This window comes from Portunus trituberculatus, chromosome 40, assembly GCF_017591435.1.
Source record: "Portunus trituberculatus isolate SZX2019 chromosome 40, ASM1759143v1, whole genome shotgun sequence".
Lineage (NCBI taxonomy): Eukaryota > Metazoa > Arthropoda > Malacostraca > Decapoda > Portunidae > Portunus > Portunus trituberculatus.
Window position 1 is genome coordinate 26550781 of NC_059294.1, and position 13443 is coordinate 26564223.

General features: G+C 39.2%; 1 protein-coding gene across 11 annotated transcripts in view; it reads right to left on the reverse strand.

The window, feature by feature from the left end:
- The window catches only part of LOC123516290 (PDZ domain-containing protein 8-like), a 181739-nt gene extending 168847 nt beyond the window's left edge, over positions 1 to 12892 (reverse strand). For 8 of the 11 annotated variants that reach the window (XM_045275564.1, XM_045275557.1, XM_045275552.1 and 5 more), the window contains exon 1: positions 12762 to 12892. The gene's annotated coding sequence lies outside the window, so the exon portion shown is untranslated. Of the gene's footprint in view, positions 1 to 6665; positions 6897 to 9995; positions 10092 to 12761 lie in introns of all 11 variants that reach the window. The other 3 variants (XM_045275554.1, XM_045275555.1, XM_045275553.1) reach the window with 3 other exon arrangements.
- Positions 12893 to 13443: the final 551 nt, after the last annotated feature.

A 13443-nucleotide genomic window follows, 5' to 3' on the forward strand; every position in this document is an offset into this window, starting at 1 on the left:
CTTTCTTCCTTCCTCTCTCGGTTTATACTTTGGTACAAATTTCATAACTCCTTCTTTATAATATTTCATATAAATCTCATATTTTTTTTGCACTTCTCTGATTTGTAATATCTCCCAATCTAATGTTCTAAAATAATTTTTCAAATTTTCTCTGTCCATCTTTCTATAATTCAATCTACCACTCCTGTATGTCTCATCTCTCCTTCGTTGTGTTATTGCCATCTGCATTTCCATAACCACATGATCACTCTTCCCCAATGGACATTTATATTGTATATCCCCATATACACTTCTCATGTTAACACCAAATCCAGTCTAGCTGGTTCATCATCTCCTCTATATCTAGTATTTTCTTTCACCCTCTGTTCCATCATATTTTCCATCATTAGATTAAGGAATCTCTCTCCCCATGCTTTCTCTCCAACACCACTTACTAGATTTTCCCAATCCACTTCTTTACAATTAAAATCTCCTACTAGTATCACCTTTCTTTTTCCAGTTAATACACTTTCCAAACTCTGTAAAGTATCCTTGATCATATTGTCGTATTCCCCTTAATGTCCAAGAATTTGTTTTAGGAGGTACATAGGTCACCATGATTATTAATTTTTTTCCATCACTTTTTAACCTTATGCTTATCACTTCTGCGTTGTTCTTCCCATACCAAACCTTATCCGCATTTATCTCCTTCTTCGTCATAATCATAACTCCTCCTCCACCTTTACCCTCTCTATCCTTTCTACATATATTATATTTATTATCCAAATTTACCTTTGTCTTTTCATGTAATTTTGTCTCAGTCAAACACACTATATCAGGCTTCTCCACCATCACATAGTCTTGCAATTCTAATCTACTTGACAGTATCCCATCTATATTAGTATACATTACGGTCCACCTACTGCTCCCTCTAGGGGTTCCTCCGCATTCCTTCTTTCCACATACCATTTTCTGATTCTCTCTCCTATAATTCTCCGAAAAAACTTATCTTTTTCCTCTTCAGACCGTTCATCATTTTTCCTTCTTGCCTCTTCCAACAATTCCTTATATCTTCTCTCTTCCTCATTTCTATTTTTTCTTATGTACACCTCTTTACAACCTTCTACCTCTCTTAATTTTGATGTTCTATATAAAATGTCCTCCGCAGATTGTTGTGACTTCAGTACTACTTTAATCGGTCTCCGTACTCCCTCCTTATACGGACCCAGTCTATGGATCTCTTCCACTTCTTCTTGTAGGTCTTTTTTTCCTCATCATTTAGATTTTTGAACAGATCTCTTACCGTTTTTAATTCTTCTTTAATTCTCTTAGGCTTATATGTTATATTTTGTTCTTTCATCCCAAATATTAACACACTCTTCTTCTTTTCTGCTATTTCTCATCAATGTTTCCTTATTCTTCATAAAATTAACCAGTTCCTTAAACCTTTCTTTTTTGTCTTCATTCAACTGATCTTTAATTATTTCTTGTAATCCAACCATCTCAGCTTCCCTCAACTCAGTCCATTGTGTTTTCTTCAGTTCCCACTCCCTTTTAAACCTTTCACTTTGCTCACTGATCATTTCCTTAAAGTCATCTTTCTCCTTTACAACTTTCTCCATTTTTTCCTCCAACCGTCTCTTATATTTTTCAACCTCCACTCTCAAGTGTGCATTCTCATCCACCAATAATTTTTCATTTTCCTCCAGTCTCTTGACTCTTTCCTTCAGAGCCTTGTGGAATTCTCTCTCCTGCTCCTCCTCACTCCTCTGAACTTTTAATTCCTTCACCAACTCCTCAAATTTCTTTTCTAGCATTACCAATCTACCTTGCATTGTTGCCCCTGTTGAAGATGGACTCATATTTTGACTGGTTACTTTTGGTTTTGTTCCCTGGGCCTCATCAGCATATTTTGAATTTGGTAACTTATTTCTTATGGGTCTATCCATTTCATTTCACTCTTCCTGGGAGCGTGTGGGTGTGTGGTGGTGTGCACTGGCGGTCAGGCCTGGTAGCTTTGTGTGTGTGGTGGGATGCGTTGGCGGCTGTTTATGGCTGGCCTTTGTGTGGTTTCTGCGCTGTTGTTTGGAGTGCGGAGGTTCCAACACCTCTGATCACTCTTATGTACACGCCACCAGGCTACGTTCACTCTGTACACTCGTTCACTCGCACTGGTTGCCCTTTTGTACTAGTGACAGTTCTCACTCCAAGCACATTGTTTAGCATGTGGAGTGTTATGTAGACGGCACTCTGAGCAAAGAGGCATGTCCACTCTCCATGGAACATGGAGTGTGTTTCACTGTTTGATCTGCTGCAGTCTCTGACGAGACAGCCAGACGTTACCCTACGGAACGAGCTCAGAGATCATTATTTCCGATCTTCAGATAGGCCTGAGACCAGGCACACACCACACACTGGGACAACAAGGTCACAACTCCTCGATTTACATCCCGTACCTACTCACTGCTAGGTGAACAGGGCTACGTGAAAGGAGACACACCCAAATATCTCCACCCGGCCAATTGAACCCGGTCCTCTGGCTTGTGAAGCCAGCGCTCTAACCACTGAGCTACCGGGTGTGTGTGTGTGTGTGTATTTACCTACTTGTGTATTACAGGGCCCGAGCTAAGCTCTCTGTGTCCTGTCTTCTTGTCCATTCCTGTCATATCTCTCTTTCATCTGATTGACACACACCGCATCAACGACATCACTGCTCAGTTTATTCCACTTATCAATGCTACGATGCGGGAAACTGTATTTTCTCACGTCATTTAGACAGATGTCTTTTATTAGCTTTTTTCCATGTCCTCGGAGATGATAACTTGTGGTCACCTTTATCAACTCTCTGTCCAGTATGTCAATCTTGTTCACCAATTTATACATAGTTATCATGTCTCTTCTTGTTCTTCTCTCTTATAATGTGGTCAGCCCCAGCTTCCTCAGTCTTTCCTCATAGTCTAACTCCCTGAGTTCTGGTACCATCCTTGTTGCCAGCCTCTGTACCCTTTCTACCTTCTTCACATTTTTCTTCATATGCGGTGACCAGACACAAGCTGCATATTCTAACTGGGGTCTTATTAAGGCACATAATATCTTTTTCATCATTCCTTCATCTAGGTAGTGGAATGCAAGGCCAATATTTTGAAGCATGTTATATGTTTTCAAAAAAATCTTGTTGTGTTTCTCCAGTGACAAAGTGTTTTGCACGGTTACTCCTAAGTCTTTCTCCTCATTGGTCTCTAATTTTCTCATCACCCAGCCTGTAATCCCAGTTTGGTCTGTATCTACTTCTTCCCATTTTCATAACATGGGTCTTGTCTATATTAAATTCCATCTGCCACTCCTTACTCCACTCATATATTTTATCAAGATCTTCCTGTAACTTGTTACAATCTTCCACATTCTTACTCTCCTCATAATTTTAGTATCGTCCGCAAACATGTTCATGTAACTGTCAATTCCTACTGGCATATCATTAACATAAATAAAAAACATGATGGGACCAAGCACTGACCCTTGTGGAACTCCACTGGTTACCTTCTTCCACTCGGACTTCCTTCCTCTCACCACTGTACTCATTTCTCTTCCCATTAAGTAATTTTCCATCCATTTTGCTAGTTTATCATTTACTCCTCCAATCTTCTTTAGTTTCCACATCAGTCTATTGTGTGGTACTTTATCAAAGGCCTTTCTCAAGTCCAGGTAGATAGCATCCACCCATCCCTCTCTATGTTCCAGTATGTCAGTCACTCTTGAATAAAAACATAATAAATTGGATACGCACGATCTTCCTTTTCTGAAACCAAACTGTCTTTCACTCAGAATGTTTTCACTTTCTAGATACTCACTCCACTTAGCTTTAATTACTTCTTCACATACCTTGCACAATATACTAGTCAACAATACTGGTCTATAATTTAGTGGTTCCATCCTACTACCATTCTTATATATAGACACAATGTCAGCTCTTTTCCACTCTTTCGGGACTAATCCTGTTCGTATGGAGGTTTCCACAATATCAAATACGGGGTTCAACAATTGATCCTTACATTCATTTAGCAACCTCCCAGATATGCCATCAGGCCCCATTGATTTATTAATATCCAGATTGCTTATAATTTTCCTTACATCTTCCTTAGTAACCATGATGTCCTGCATTTGCTTTATTTCTGTAGGTCTTCCTCCCATAAAATGCTCCTCCTTTGTAAACACTTTGCAAAAGTTGTCGTTCAAAATTTCAGCTATATCTCCAGCATCCTCATATACTTCTTCCCATTTTTACCTTTACTATTGCCTCCTTATATTTAGTTTTCCATTTATGAATTTGTAAAACATTTTGGGTCACTATCACAGTTTTCCACCACCCTCTGTTCATATTCCTTCTGTGCTGTTCTCCTTACTTCAACATATCTATTCCTTGCTGTTTTGTAACTTCTCTTGATAATACATCACTGTTTTTCTTAAGTTTCTTCCATGCCTTTTCTTTGTTCTTTTTTGCTTCTTCACAATTTCTATTACACCACTGTTTATTATTTAAAGTCCTCTTTCTGTAATATGGCACAAACTTTTTCACAGCAGAGTTATACAGATCCATAAATTTATTGTATTTCAATTGAATATCTCCTTCCTGGTATACCACGGACCAGTCAATTTCATTAAAGAACTCCTTTATATGGTTATAATTTGCCCTAATGTAATTTAATTTTTCCTTCCTGCGTTCCACAATCTTATTCGTGCTTAATTCTGTATCCAGCTCAAAGCTTAGGACATCATGATCACTTCTCCCCAAGGGACATTTATGTTCAATTTCCTCTTTTAGAGAGATGCCCCTGGTAAATACCAAATCCAACCTTGCTGCAACATCTTGTCCCCTGCACCTTGTTGGTGATCTCACCCACTGTGTCATCAAGTTATTTGTCGCTACCTTTAACAATTCTTCTGCCCACTCACCACCATTCACCACTTCGTAGTCTTCCCACACTATTTCTTTACAATTAAAGTCTCCGACTATCATTACTCTATCCTTTCTGATGAGTTCTTGCTTCATTCTGTCTTAGAGTATTTCTCATCACCATTTGGTACTGTTCATATTCCCAGGCACTGGTTCTGGGTAGTATGTATACTGTTATAATATTAATGTCCCTCTTGCCATCTGTTATAAGCATACTTATCACTTCCTCACTTCTCTTACTATGGTTCACCTCCTTCACTATCAGATCTTCCTTATTAAGAACCATTATACCACCACCTCCTTTATTTTTTCTATCATTTCTCCATACTTTGTAGTGTTTTACAACAAACCAGTCTAGCTTTATTTTGGGCCTTAGCTTTGTTTCCACTATACACATTATGTCCGGTTCGTTATTTCTTAGGTAATCCATACATTCTAGCCTCTTAGACAGAAATCCATCTATATTCATGTATATTCATGTAAGTCATGTGGGTTCATCAACTATTTATGACATTAAATCCCAAACGAAAAAGTTGTGCGATTACATGAAAGCCACTGACACCCCAAAGGCAGCGGAAAATCGTCACACACTGCAGTATCATTGTGGTAAAATGATGGACAAAGTGTTATACGAGTGGTTCAGCTTGAAAAGATCAGAAGGAGTCACAATTACAGGCCCAATGTTACAAGAGAAAGGGCGTGATTTAGCTAAGAAGATGGGCGAGGAAGGGGCATGCCAGTTCTCTGATTTATGTAACTTATTTATAAGAGGAAAGTATTAAAGAGAATGTTAGTACAGTAAAGTCCCGTGTTACGTCGGTCTCGAGTTATGTCAAACTCATAGTTACGTCAGTCCACTATAAGGCAATTTAAGATTAAAAAAATTGAAAATTTATAAATCGGGATTTATTGTTATTGTTGGTGGTTACCCGCCACACCGCCCACCTCACGCTGCCTTGAATACAATAACACCCTGTCTCAGTTCCACCCCACCGTCGCCCCTGGCAAGTGTGTTATTCTACTTCTGCGTTTACTGACTCAAGTTCTTAGTATCTTGCTCAATGGCACCAAAGAGAAAACTCCTTAGTGACAGCAGTGATGCTAAGAAAAGGAAAACCATTATGCTACAAGAAAAAGAGGACATAATTAAAAGACATGAGAAGGGAGGCAGCAGCTGTGTGTGAGGGAGGGAAGAAGAAAATGGGAAGCCCATTACCATGACAACGGGGGGGTTGACAACCTTGAGGGCTCGCACACCCATCACAACAATAACAACTCCGGAGCCTTCGCCTGAGCCACACGACACTCGCAGCTGACTTGCACCGTCTGCGTCTGTCTGCTGATCCCTATTGCCCTTTCCTATTGCATTTCCTGCCCCGCTGCCCACGCTTCTACTCCCACCACACTGCACTATGCTCCCAGCTGTCCGCCCTTGGCGTCACAACATTCGACCTGCCCACCCTCCTGGCGGCCTCAGGCGTCCACCCCTTTCGGCAACCTGCAGTTCTTCACGTTCGTGGCCCTAATCAACAACAAAAACAAGCTTGTGTTTCATATTCCTACATAGTTGTAAATAATATAACAATATAACCTTTAACTTACTTGAATGACCATAAACAATGATTGGTTGAAAACTCGATAATGTGCTTTGAAATGTACGGAAACTCAAGTTACGTACAAAATCAACTTACGTCATGTTTCAGGAACATAACTCTGACGTAAATCGAGACCTTACTGTATTGTGTGTTGGTGAGTGTGAGATGGCAGCGGGTGGCAACGCGCGGCACGGCGATCAGCTGATCTTTGTTATGGTAAGATGCGTGAGTGTAGGGTGGTGATTGTGGACATAATTTCACTTCTATTCAAGTATCCGGCAACTTCCGGTATCCGACGTGTCAGTGGTCCCATTGATACCGGATAAGAGGGCTTTTACTGTACTTTCTTTTCCCTGCAATCTAGAAAAGAACTAGAAAAGAAACCTGATGAAGCATCTGCAGGTTTCTCAACATCATTTTCCTAATAAAAAATATTTATGGCTGCATGAACTGCTTGTATGTCCCAGACAAAAAAAAATACAAGAGTGAAGGAAATACGAGGGGGGATTAAAAAAATACACGGAATACTCTCATGTCCCAAGTACCAACAGGATAAAACATGTTGGAACATGTCTGCCAGAAAGGGCATGCTCTTGGCTATCTTCTCATTACTACCAGTCATTATTCACTTGGAAACAAAGCAGTCAGGAGCTAGCTGAAAAAAAGTTGGTTTTTGACCCATGGAACGTAAGGATTTTGAGATAAGAACCAACATAAAATTTTGGTAAAGCTTGGTTGGAAAGGAACGGAGATCATTCAAGCTTTGCAGAACATTTATGGGGATGATGCTCCAAAGAAAACTTCTTGTCAAATGGATTGAAAGATTTCGAGATGGTAGAGAAGCTGTTGAAGATGATGAGGGTCGTGGCAGACCAACAACCTCGAAAAGTAGTGAAAACATTGATGTTAGGAGCCTAGTCGAAGAAGATGGAAGACTGACAGTTCATCAGATAGCTGAGACTGTGAGCATATCAGTTGGTTCAGGTAATTTCATTCTGCATGAAGATTTAGGCCTCAGTAAGCTTTTGGCTCGATGGGTCCCAAAAGCGTTGCGCCCAGATCAGCTAAATTTCAGAAGTGAATTGTCAACTGCGATTTTGACCAAAATTGAAGCCGATGAAGAAAACTTTTTCAGTCAAATCATCACAGGTGATGAAACATGGGTATTCCAGTATGATCCTGAAACAAAACAACAGTCCAAACAATGGCTCCCACGCGGATCATCTGGCCAAACTAAATTCAAATCTGAGAGGTCTGTCAACAAGGTATTGGCAACCGTTTTTTTGGATTCTAAAGGGATTGTGCTTGTAGACTTTTTAGAAGGTCGAAAAACTGTCACAGAAGCCTGTTATGTAGAAGTTTTAAGGAAACTGAGAGCAGAATTGGCTAAAAAGCGTCCAGGAAAACTCCATCGCGGAATCCTCTTCCATCATGACAAAGCACCAGCGCATTCTTCACGCGTTGTAAAGGATGTTTTCAGAGAATTTTGATGGGAATTACTGCCACATCCACCTTATAGCCCAGACTTAGCTCCGCCTCAATTTTTTTTAATCCCAAAACTCAAAGAACAGTTTAAAGACGTCCATTTTAATAGCACTGTTGAGGCTAAAACCACAGCAAAAGCATGGCTCACAAAGAGGTCTGCAGATTTCTTCAAAATGGTCTAAAAGGATGGAAACACTGCCTGGAGAAGTGTATCAACCTTGATGGAGGCTATGTTAAAAGATAGATTAGTTGTATTGTAAAATCAATAAAGAATGATAAAATTCCGTGTATTTTTTTAATCCCCTTCATAGAGCTTGTGATGGAAAAACATGAAAAGAAAACAAATCCTTAACCTGAACAATGTTTAGCACTGAAGAAACACTGGGTAATTTCTCCCAGAAAACAAGACAATACTTAAACTTATCCCCTCAAAATATCTCTGGGCTGTTAACCTGGGATAGACATCAACTTGGACTTTACTCTCAATACTGAGGAATGAGCAAGACAAACACTGTCAACAGGTAACTTGCTTTGCATTATAGAGGTCTCATCAAGTGCCTCCCCTCTCCCAGAAACCCTCCCCACAGTTAGGGTTGTTCCCAGGGACCTCTAAACTCTTGCAAAAACATAACATAACATAACATAACATAAATAATAGGATAACAAAGGGCCACCAGGGCCCATCTAGGTTATCCTGTATCAGTCGCACAGCAACCTTGTCATCAGTACTTAAAGATACACTTACAAGTACACAATACATTATATACTAATTCTAAATATTTGGCCCATTAACAGGGCTAAGTCCTGCAGCGAAATCCTCTACAATCTGTGATCCCCATACATGGGGATCATGTCTTGTTTAACTATAGTAAATTTCTTATAAAAACTATCATGCAGTGCTATACATAATTATAAATCTAATAAATTTAAGTTCTTATCTAATCTGTTTCTAAACATTGTCAAACTAGTGCTATTTACAACCCTCTCTGGCAATGCATTCCAGAAAGTCTACCACCCTATGACTAAAGAAATATTTTCTTATATCTAACCTGCAGCCTTGCTTTCTAATCTTCCTGCCATGATTTCTAGTCCTATTTCCCTCCTCTAAGGTAAAGAAAGATCTCACATCTATGTAGTTTGTATCTGAGAACATTTTAAATAACTCTATTATATCCCCTCTTATACATCTCCTCTCAAATGAAAACATATTTAATTCCTTTAATCTCTCTCTATACTCCAGGCGCTTTAATGCTGGTATCATCCTAGTTGCTCTTCTCTGAACTGCTTCTAACATGTTGATATCCTGCCTATAATGGGGTGACCAGGCCTGTATGCAATACTCTAAATGGGGCCTAACATAGGAATTATATATGCTACGCACCACTTCCTTACTTTTATAACTAACATTTCTATTTATAAAACCCAGGATCCTATTTGCCTTATTTCTTGCTTCTAAACATTGCTTTGAAAATTTCATAGTCCTGTCTATCACTACTCCTAAATCCTTTCCTTCCTCTACTGCCTCTAGCCAACATCCCTCCATCTCATAGCTAAAGTTTGTGTTGTCTTTACCTAAATGCATAACCTGACACTTTTTAGAATTAAACTCCATCTGCCACCTGTCTGCCCATGCTATCGGAACGGATCGGATCTGCTTCACCTTAAACCTCTCTGGATTACTATATTTCTGCATAAACTGTTGAATCATGACAACAATGTTAGTCTCAAACAATATATCACCTGTCATGTTCTTATCCTTCACACTTTTCAAGAAAGACTTATGACTAAGGTTATCAGTAATGAGATCACTCCTTGTCTGAGTCAAGTAATTAAAACATTGGCAAGAACATGCAAAGGTCATCATTGAAATTTTATAGGCTAACATCATGGCAAGATGTTTGAATTGGCATGGGAGTTCACAAATCTGATTAAAAGAAATGAGTGTCTTTCCTAATTAAGAAGTCTGAGCTAACTTGCTCTCCAACCTGCAACTCTGTGGGCTGAGAGAAGAGCTTAATTCATCAGTCTGGCTCATCTATCATCAGGAACCATGTATAAATAACTCCTGGTGTCCTTGGCCTCTGTAACACAGGACCATTATTATCATTAGCATCAAAAGCTGATCCTAATTAAACACAAACAAACATACGTATATGTCTGCAAGTAGAGGAAAACATAGAAAAACTCCAGTATAACTAGTAGATAACCCCATATTAACTTTGGAATCAACTGGCTCTGGAGCAATCACAAGCCACCTACTGCAGCAAGATCAAAATCAGCAACATGTGAAGCCTGAGGCGAGCATACGCATAGTTGAGTACACAGAATACCTGGACATTAAAAAGGCTTTTGATAAAGTCCCACACGGAAGACTTCTTTGGAAACTAGGGTACATAGGAGGACTGTGTGGAACCTTGCAATGAGAACTGTAATCAGAGATACATACTCATCCTGGGGTAAAGTAACTAGCGGAGTGCCACATGGGTCAGTGTTAGCCCCCATTATATTTCAAGTTTATGTAAATGACATTCACATTGGGATGAACAGTTATATAAATTTATTTGCTGATGATGCAAAGTTGCTAAGAGTTATCCATTACCAAAACCAGAGAGGACTGTCTGCTGTTGCAGGAAGATTGAAACAAGATCTATGAATGGAGCAAGAAGTGGAAATTGGAATTTAATTCCAAGAAATGCCACATAATGGAACTAGGAAAGAGTAAGAGAAGACCAGTATGGAACTATTTGATGGGAGAGGAACAAATAATGAAGATTAAAGAGGAAAAAGATCTTGGAGTAATCATACAAGAAAATCTGAGCCCTGATAAACACATAAGCAAGATATTTGGACTATCATATAAGATGTTGATTAATATAAGAGTGGCATTTCATTACATGGATAAAGATATGATGAAAAAGACCATCACAAGCATGATATGCCTAAGGCTGAAATATGCAGCAGTAGTATGGTCTCTCAGCTCTAAAAAGGATACAAGAAAATTGGAAAGGATACAGAAGATTGCTACAAAGATGGTGCCGGAATTAAAGGACCTTACATATGAAGAACGACTGAAGGAAATGGGACTGCCAACCTTACAAGATAGAAGAGAATGCAGGGACCTAATATTAACAATGTATAAGATAGCAAGTGATATTGAAAACACAGACAAAGAAGACCTGGTGCTGTTGACGAAAGAAGATGGAAGGACAAGAGGACATGAAAGAAGATAGGTAAGGATGAGGCAGTGGTGAAGGATATTGGAAAATACAGTTTTCCACACAGAACGGTGAAAAATGGAATGCATTGGATAATGAAATTGTTACAGCACATAATGTGCATAACTTTAAAGAAAAACTAGATAAATGGAGATATGGAGACAGGACACTATGAGCCCAGCTCGAACTCTGTACAATACAACTAAGTAAATACAGCCCCACCAGACGCATCATATGACAACCCTGTGATACAAAAGGTGGATTACATTATTTACATTGGCCTCCCCATCACCACTGGTGTCACTGTCCTTCAAAAACATTGAGCTCACCTTCTTAACTAAACTGTAACTAAGACTGGTAAAATACCCTTCACTACTAAAGTACAGAACTATCCTCCTGCTCCAGAGGCTGAGAAGGAACAGAATCATATGGAGGAAGACAATCTCCACTACTGCTGTAGCTGGACTAGAGGAGTGCCTAAGTCCTCGCTCATCATCATGAAAAACATCTGATAAACAGGTAAATATCACCCTCTGGGGAAGAGACAAAAACCAGTGTGACAACTGAATGGTTGATTAAAGGCTATGTCATAAAAGACATACAAAATAGGGCTGATGAGGAAAGGAGAAGTGGACGTATTATAAACAATTACCAAAATCCAGAATTTTTAAAAATCCAGCAGGCTAAGGTCCTGAGGTTGCCAGATTTTTTCATTCTTTACTGTACATAAAAATATCTTTTGTCTGCCATTTCCTCTCGATAAAATGTGGTTACCCAGAAGCTACTAAGTTACTTTTAAGAGTGTATGTTCTACTATCAACTCAGTGTGAGGCTCACTAACACCCAGCTCTCATCTGGCCCAAGCAATGCAACAACTCCTTGTTACATCTGGACAGTTAATGTTTACTGTTAGTTCTTGTCAGTAACTCATGACACGACCACATGTTGTGATAGTATACTCACTATACTCTATGTTTATGATTTTTTTTTTTTTCTTATTTTGGGGGGGTGTTTTGTGGTGGGGGAGTGGCTATTATTGACTCGTACTGATGATTTTGAAAATCATTTAACATATCTTGCCAGAAACAAAGTTTGATTACGTTTTACATTATTTCATTTATTCATTTTGTTTTTGTTGGTGGTGGGGGAAAACGAAATAGATAAAATTCCGTATTATTATCTTTAAAAGTCCAAGGAGAAAAACAGCCATATTTGGCAAAGGAACGATCTGTTGCAAATTTTTACCATCGAAACGTCACAGGTACTCGTATGCATTTGCAACTCTTTCTCTCTTCAAAGATATATCAAAACCGTAAACCAGTTCCCCTATGCAGAACACATCGTCGTCCAAATGATACAAAAACATACTTGCCTTAACACAATGTTCCTCTCACATCAGTACTCATGACATCCTTCACTTTTCTATTCCTGTATCATCTCCGACACACAAATTTCAATAACACTTTGAAATGACCACAAACATACCTGCTTTCAAGCTCCATGGATAACTATGAGCACTACAACGGTACTACCTACCTGTCACATCTCTACTGACATGCAGACGACATTCGAGGAGATCTAGGCCTGCGGTCGCTCGACGCTCTGTTGGTCTCCTCTCCTCCGCTGCTGTGACTCACTCCCGGCTCACGTCTTCCTTTCCTTTCTCTTGTCTTCTTTGTTTTATTTTTATTACTTGAAAAAAGGAAAGCTTTTTTTTTCATTTATGAGACTAGTGCATTTCTTTGTTTCTTTACACTCGAGATAGTTTTGCTGTCAATCCTAATTTTCTTGTTTATTTTGGCAAAATTGATGGTACGAAATGTTGCAACAGAAAAAGACAAGACAACAGTTATCATTTACAGCAAAAGCAACATCCAAACTACATCAAATAATGCATTGCTTGTTATTCGTTTCAGAGAGAGAGAGAGATGGCTTTTTGTTGTAAAACTAGCAGAGTCAAGAGTCAGGCACTTCCGTAATTCGGTTCGTACCTCCGTTCCTCCGTACCTGCGGACAACTAATCTGCGGAAGTCCGATGTGCCGAAAAAAATTCAAAAGTGAGCAAGTAACAAGTACGGAAAGGCTAAATTTTAAGCCCGTACTTCCGCACCTGCCAGCTGAGACAGGTACGGAAAAGTTAAATTTTAAGTTCGTATCTCCGCACCTGCATGAGTTCACACGTGCCAATTTGCGACTGTTTTATCTATTTATTATTCAT